The sequence below is a fragment of the Bremia lactucae genome, linkage group LG9 (assembly GCF_004359215.1).
Source record: "Bremia lactucae strain SF5 linkage group LG9, whole genome shotgun sequence".
Taxonomy (NCBI): domain Eukaryota; phylum Oomycota; class Peronosporomycetes; order Peronosporales; family Peronosporaceae; genus Bremia; species Bremia lactucae.
The window spans coordinates 2,773,875-2,781,994 of record NC_090618.1 but is presented as its reverse complement, the minus strand read 5'-3'; positions in this window follow the sequence as shown (position 1 = coordinate 2,781,994).

Below are 8,120 nucleotides of genomic sequence, written 5' to 3'. Positions count from 1 at the left end.
CCACACCCGAGTGCTGGGTCTTATTACTATTATTTAGTAATTGACCATCCCCTTAGGTACACCAAAAGTACTTAACGGGGACTGTGTAACATTAGGGCAACTTAAGCCCGTTACATGCGAGGACTGAACAAGTCGAGTCACTCTCGAAAGCCATCCGCGCAATCCTCGAGGGCAATATTGACATCACACCATATGTTATTTTGGAAAGCTCGTCTGGTATGGGAAAGACACAAATGGCATTCAACTTGAACGCCACAGGAGAATTTGATGTTTTTTGCATGTGGTGTAATAGGGTACCTGATAAAGTACAAGACATCAGTGCAGCGTATTCATCACGTACCGATGCTTTCACTTGTTATAGTCTTCATAAAGACTATAACAACATAAAAGGTCGGTCCGATATCGGCAGCGTTACAACATTGCAAGGTACAGAGAATCTGTCTCAACTGCAGAGCCAAATGGCAAATGTCGAAGCGGAGGAGACTGGTGCGGAGTCACACGCACCACTCGGCAGCTCGACACGGGCGTTCTACCAGAGGGTGTCGAAAAAATTCCTCGACAACACGGTATATTCTCTCGGTGGATGGGTGCAGCATGGTCCCACTCGCTCGAGAGAGCTGGCCGAAGACATGTGTGTTGGCTAGCAAGCCGTCATGCAGCAACCGGAAGCAGACAGCGGCAAGATCGAGGACTTCATCCGCTCACTGCCACCACGAGCGCCAGTTCCCGAGCTGCAGCGACTGAACAGCGTGAAGACAGAGCTCGAGGTACGGAAGTCGGTCCGCAAGTGCCAACGCGGCAAAACGTGCGGTCCCGACGAGCTGAGCAACGACTGGTATCGCGATCATATCGACGACCTTGTCCCTCTGCTCACACAGATGCTCAACTGGTGGACCGAGGGCGAGTCAGTGCCGAGGTCGCTGTGTGACTCGCACGTGTCAGGCATCAAGAAGAACCGGAGTGCGGCGCGGCCACTCGATTTCCGCCCGATCGCGCCCCTAAACTAGGACTACAAGATCTTCACGCAATTGTACGCGACCTGTCTGCGAGCCCTCTTGCCTCGCACCGTGCACCCGCTGCAGGCTAGCTTCGTGCCAAACAGAAAGATGAACACCATCCTCGATCTGTTCGTGGCGGTGAGGATCGCTGCTAGAGAGGATGAGAACCTTGCTCAGGGACTCGCGAAGCTACTCGACTTCGCGAAGGCGTACGACTCTCTCAGCCGGCTTTTCCTCTTCGCGGCGCTGCGATACCTGGAATTCCCCGACAATTTCGTGCGGCTTGTGGGAATCCTGCACGAGAACACGAGATGCCGCTTCCTAGTGAACGGCTACCTGTCGAGCTGGCTCGGCGTCACGTGCGGCATTCGGCAAGGCTGCCCACTCGCACCGCTGATCTTCATCTTGGCACTAGAGCTACTCTACGAGAAGATCGAGAATACGGCAGAACTCGAAGGTGTAGTCCTCAGTAGCCGATCCCAACAGATCAATGTGAAATCTGTGGGTACGCCGACGATACGGCTGTCTACGTCCGGTCTCCACAGAAAGTCAGCAGGGTGTTGGAGATCCTCGCACAGTTCTGCACGGCATCCGGAACTTCGAGTCAGCGCCAGCAAGTCCATGGCTATTCCTCTACGCAGTGGTGTCGTCGTTTCTCACTATGGCGGCAATGGCAGTTGGACGGTGGGCGTCGGGATCGACAGAAGCCGGGCGGACCATCGGCGACATCATCATGGCAGGGCGGCAGGGCGCTGACGTCTATCTCACCCCGAGGTTCGATACAACGGCGAAAGACGCAAACTTCTACGGCTCGACGATGTGGGCATCCGGAGCAGCAGTCGTGCGGTCCGTGCACGGCGGCACCCTCTCGGCAGCGGAGCATCGGCTTGTGCGGGACGCCCGTGAGGCAACGCGAACCAGCCTCAGCAATGCGCGGTGGCACGATGGCGAGGTGGTATACAGCATCGATGCCACCACGATGACGAGAGTGGCGGATCTGGTGCGGCGATGGGCGGATCACAGGGGAGCCTTTTGCGACGAGTGGCTCCGGCACGCGACACTGGATACCGCGACAGGCTACACAACGGTCATGGAGCTCTGTCTAAAGTTGGCGACTTTGCACGAGCGACAGACTGTCGGCGAACGCTCGGAGATGTCGTCGAGTGGTCGTGGAGCAGGAGAGGCGAGATCACGTTCCAGATGCGCGAGCATCCGGATCCACGGCCGTCGACTCAACGGGCAGCGGAGCGCCTTTGTGAACAACTCTTGATCAATTTTCCGCAGCTTCTTTACCGTCCGCACACACCGACGTTACTGAGACCGGTCAATGTGGAGTTGCAGCAGCACCACTCGTGGATGCTAACGGACAACGGGGACAGCATCATCTTCTCGGACACTCTACTGCAACGCGATCCACGTACAGTGGCATCGATGAGTGACTGCGAGCGTGAAGCATCGGCAGACGTGCCGGGCAGTACAGTCACGTTCCAGGGACATCCGGTACTCTCGCGGCTCGTGAGTCTCTACAGTGGTGAAGGGCGGTGGCGATTAATGAGGAAGCAGTACAGGCGGATAGTAACACGAAGACGTCAAGAGAAGGGAGAGAAGGCACGCGATGGTGCGCTGGCCAGACAGGCAAGCAGCAGCTCGACTGTGTTCGATGAAATGCGGCAGATCAAATGGACCGAGACGCAGCGAGTTCCCGGTCTTTCTCCACACGCAGCACAGACCGTTTTCCGGCTCAAGGCGAACAAGCTCAACCTCTGGAACCACGATAGCAGCAACGTCACGTGCCCGCACTCCTCATGCAGCGACGTTGAACACACCAACGTCAAGCACGTTTTCTGGGACTGTCCAGTCGCGGCGACGGCGTGGGCAGACATCCGCGCACGCTGGCATCAACTCGGCGAGAACGTCATAGACGACGCACCACGTGTGTGTTTCAGCCTCGAGATGCCTGAGACACCGAGCGGGCTTGGAACGCTGTTCGTGCCACTCAGAGTGACGAGGAGGATAAGGACCCGTTGCGCGACGAGCTCTACCCAGTGGCCAGCCTTCTCTGGCGGCACACGGCGGTCGCAACGGTGCATGCCATCTGGTGTGCACGACTTCGACTGCGACACGAACCGACCGCCTCAGCGACCGTGATAAGAGCCGTCATTAACGCCTCTATGCACGGTGGACTCAGTTCTCTCGGACACCTCATGCGAGACTTCGACAGCGATGCGCACCGGACTCCGAGAAGGAGGGTGATGGCGGTGCTCGTGGCCACCCTTCAGGACCTGCCGTCGGAACGCGACCGCGACTGCACATGTCCACGACCAATCGCGTCGCGCTCCGTCTTCTCACTTTTCTTCGATGGAGGATCGAGAGGCAACCCAGGGCCAGGAGGGTCAGGCTCGGTCATCGTGCGACTCGACATCGACACGCACGCCACAGACATCTGCTAGGCGTCCAGCATGTCGTATGCGCGAGTCGACACGACCAACAACACGGCCGAGTACATGGGGCTCATCCACGGACTACGGCAAGCCGCGGCAGCTCGCTACAGCCCGTTGCACGTGATCGGAGACAGCAATATGATCATAGGACAGCACCAACGCCACAGGGTACCGAAACAGCCTTCACTGCGACAACTCTATCTGAAAGCGAGACGATGCGCGGACGGGCTCGGCATCCGCAGCTGGACGCATCATTACCGCGAGCATTACAAGATGGCCGACCGAGCAGCCAACATCGCAATGGACACGGCTATCTGTCAGCAGACGACTGCAGAGGACGGACGTCCAATCATCATGAAACTTGCAGAACACCTGCACAACGACGTTCGACAGTGGATTACAACGCGGCAAACAGCGCTGAATGAAGTCACGCTCGTCGCCACGCCAACACGAACAACGCGAGAGCATACACTCGCACTCCGGACCCTCGTGGACCGGAATGCTCAGCAGTGACAGCACGATCGACCGAGATCTGCCTCCTGTAGAGCTGCATAGTATATAGGACACTAACATGGCCATTAGATCTCTAGAAGTATCTCAATGTACCTCACCTTCTTACTCACAGAGAATCTGTCTCTCTTTATGGATTTATTCAAGCTGCACTGCTTGGGAAAAATAAAGTTGATGAAACTGTTAAGACTCGCAAAGCTGTGAAAAAGGCACTCGAAGATCGAGCTGCGAGTGGAAAGAAGCCCTTCATCTTTTTCCTAGATGAATTTCCGCGTGAAATTAACAGAGAAGCCACATCAAGCACCAACGAGGCTTTTGATCAAAAATGTCGACTTCGTCTCATGAGAAACATATTTCGATCGTTTGGACTTGTTGTGATAGTCAGTTCCACGAGTGGCACGGCACGAAACTTGGTCTCGGTTACCGCTGGATCTAGAAAAACTTTGGATTATTTGTTGTGCATAGTGCATCCACTTTTACCTCGTACTGCGATCGACAGTAACATTATGATACTGCCAACCGTTTTACATGGCATTATCGCTAATAGTCGGTCGCTCTTCGCTTGGACAGCTGTCCAGAATATGCGGAAAAATCGGTGGAGCGAGGGCAGCGATACAGCAAATTACTTAAATGCGCTGGTTGGACATTTGGCACCACAGTTTGCCGATTTGAAGACAAAATGGTATCACGATTTCAAGATTGTTCAGCTGTGCTTGTTGCTCTGCTCAAGTTATCGTGCTGAAATCGGTAAAGTGAATTTCATTGACAGTCATTATGCTTGCTTAGATGAAAAAACGATATTCAAGCTGATGCTGACGCCAACCGGCGAGCTGTATAAAGTCGCAGAAAACAAAGCCAAGATCAAAGCTGAAGACAAACGTACCTGGGAATGTCGTATTGTGTTTCCTCACCCAGCGAATGACGTGCTACTACACTTGACTTTGACCGGCGGTTTGGATTATCGACACTAACGATAGGACCTCACGCAAGGGATCGTCCGTTTGACCATCCCTTGCGTGAGGTCCTATCGTTAGTGTCGACTACCACAATGTATTTTCATGATACCAACCAGCCTACCATCGATGGGCAGCGTCTCGAAGCATTGGTGTTAGCGGCCGTCGTGTTGGCGAGTCATGTTGACGGACTCGGCGGGGTGGCATTACCGACAATTTTGGGTCGGCTTTTGTACGAGTTGGGCGTCAGGTCCCAAGATGGGAGTATCGAATTACCTCGAGGCGTTGAGACAAGCGGGAATTTGGTCGTTCCATTCCTGTCTCCTCCAAACGTGGAATGGCCAGCTTGGCTGCTTGATGACAAATTTATGAATTTCAGCGATCTCGTCCGAACTAAAAACTGTGATAAGAGCGACTTTCGTATTGTTTACGGGGAGATATCTGGCGAATGCGAGGACCATGGACAGCCTCTGCCTCTCCATACAATGAAAGAGATACTGTTGCGTGTACCCGCCGAGTCCAAAGTGCATTTGGTAGTGACGAGAGCAATGGAAAAAAAAATTACGAGGGAAGTAACATATGCAACATTTGTGCGAGAACAGAATTTGTCAACGATATATGTTTATCGCATTTAAGGCGGGTCGACGCTACGCAAAACAGTTGGGATGGAGAATCAGGAATTGCAGAAAGTACAGTGCATGGATGATGGCAGCACGAGGCTCTGCGACTAAAACTGGTCATTTTCATCGAGATTGGCACTGGAAGAATCTAGTTAATTGAATTCTAGTTGCTTCATGTTTGCTTTATTATTATCATTACAAATTGCTTTGACGTACATCCTATACAATGCGTCTTCCGAAGTATTGAATCGAGGTATCTGAATTGGCCTTTTTTGTCACACTCTACAAAGAGCAAGAGATCCGGATGAGAGCTTTCTCGAAGAATTTAACTGTCGATATACGTAGCCATTCAAAACCTAAGACGCCGCGTCTTGCCACCAGATGTGATGCCACGCTCAAAAGCACTTTTCATACATTGCATTTTTATTCCGGAAAGGCAACACGCTCTAAAAGTGTCGTATTTTGTTTTATCCCTGAGCTGTGTAATGATCTCAATTATGCGTAAGAACCAAATCGTCGTGTATTCAACAACAAAAAAAACCGTACTTTTCTTGCAGCGTTGTAAGCTCGAATAATTTTGATAATTCCTGAATCTTTCTTCAAAATCTCTATAAATTACCGTATGCAGCGCGTCGATCAAAACCACTCATAGCAATAATTATTATCTATCCCGGCCTCTAAGAGGAGGTGTATCGTTACATGAAATTATTCCTTAAAGGTTGATAATTAATAAATTATCTAAATGGTAGAGAATATTTAGAGAATATTATTTTATATAGTAATGTTCGGAATCTTATTCCTTAGTAGGTATAGACCTTTATATCGATTTATCCCGCAGACTAATCAGCTGTAAGCGTAAACAAAGAGAGAGACAGATAAGATTTCAATTGCATGTTTAGTATTAGTTTATAATTAAGTTAGCAATAACAGATAGAAAGAAGAGAATTTCAGTATATTAATACAGCTTTTATTTAACCCTCTTTAAAGCAAGTGTTTTAAAGAGGAGTCTTTCTCTGCACGTACCAGTGTACGTGATGTGACGTAAGGAACCACTCGCAACTGAAGCAGTGCGAAGTGGACTTGTACTTAAGCAGTACATGTCGTAGTGCCCCGTTCACCTGGTAGCATTTTGTAGTCCGTCTAAGGACCACATTTTCTTCATCTAATATGGACATCTTAGATGATGATGGGAATACCCATCACGTTTCGCGTGATAGCTACTGCTTTCTAAGTGACATAGAAAGGAGTGCGGTCGAACTCATTCGTTCGACCGTAGGGAACGATGCAATCTTGGCAATGCTGTCCAATTTAGAGAGAGATGCCCACCAATCAGCCATCGCCAAGTTCATACAACATGAACTTGACGAGGTGAGGAGAAGGTAGCCTTGCTGAATCAGCAAGGCTTTCAACAGGCTGAACTCTTGAGGTAACAGCAGGTACAAACTCCTGTACCTGGGATGACGCATACATGTCGCCGGAAACCTTAAAGATTGACATCTAGGTATAAGGAAGTCGAAGAAGACTCCCTCTTAAGATGGTTTGTCGAGTTGGACAACGCCATAAGGGCTAGTCACATCGTCGACGAGCAAATGCAAGTTGCATTCGCTTAATCAAATTTGGCAGGCCGTGCCAAAATGCTTGGGCATTGGGCCTAAAGTTGCGCGACCCATAAGTCTTTGGGTTGCTAGAGGCTTTTAAAGCCCGGCTCAAACAGACGTTTGAACCGCCTAGGACTGAGTTCAGAGCTCGATCAGAGCTTCTGAAACTCAAGCAAGGCTAGCACGATGTTCACGTATATGCCCAGCACATACGACTCTTAGCGAGTTGTATTTCAAATAACCCCGTCCGTGAACCCACGTTGATTACGGCGTTCATGTAAGGTCTTACGGATGATCCAGTAAAGACCCACCTATTCCGCTTGGAACTGGATACACTTGAAGAAGCAATATCCGTTGCGGAACAGGAGGACTTAAACTTGAGACGGGCTCAAGCTAGTTCGTCATCGTGTCGTCCTCGAAGACGACACGAATTAGGAGGTCCATAACCCATGGACCTCTCTTACGTCGAAAGCGAGAGACCTCGCTTTTCGAATAATAAGCGATTGCAGAAATGCCATCGCTCCCAAAAGTTTGGACACTACGCTAATAAATGTAGTGCCCCACGCCCAGCACCGAAAGGTACTGAACGTAATTTTGGACCGAATGCTAAAAGGACAACGGTCGCGGCTTCGACGTTGTTGCGGAATCGCAATAGCGAAGCGGACTGCCAAAAAAATGGTCGGGGTCAGTAGGGTGCAACGCCCTACTGATCAAGCAACCTCAAGAGAATTTTCAAATCTCTTGACTAAAGCTGCTCCAGACATACAATCACATGTATCTCTGCCTGGTGATAAGGTATAACTCATCACCTTGAAGTTAAAAGTGGCAAATGATTCGTCACTTAAGACCCTAGGTGAACTGTGAAGCGTCGAATAACTCTATTCGTCACCAGTCGCTAGATTGTCGTAGGCTCAAATATGTTGAGCGCGACATCCCTCCAACGAGGATGACGGTGCGTAGCGACAGGCGCATCGATAAAGTAATGAAACGCGTAGTGAAA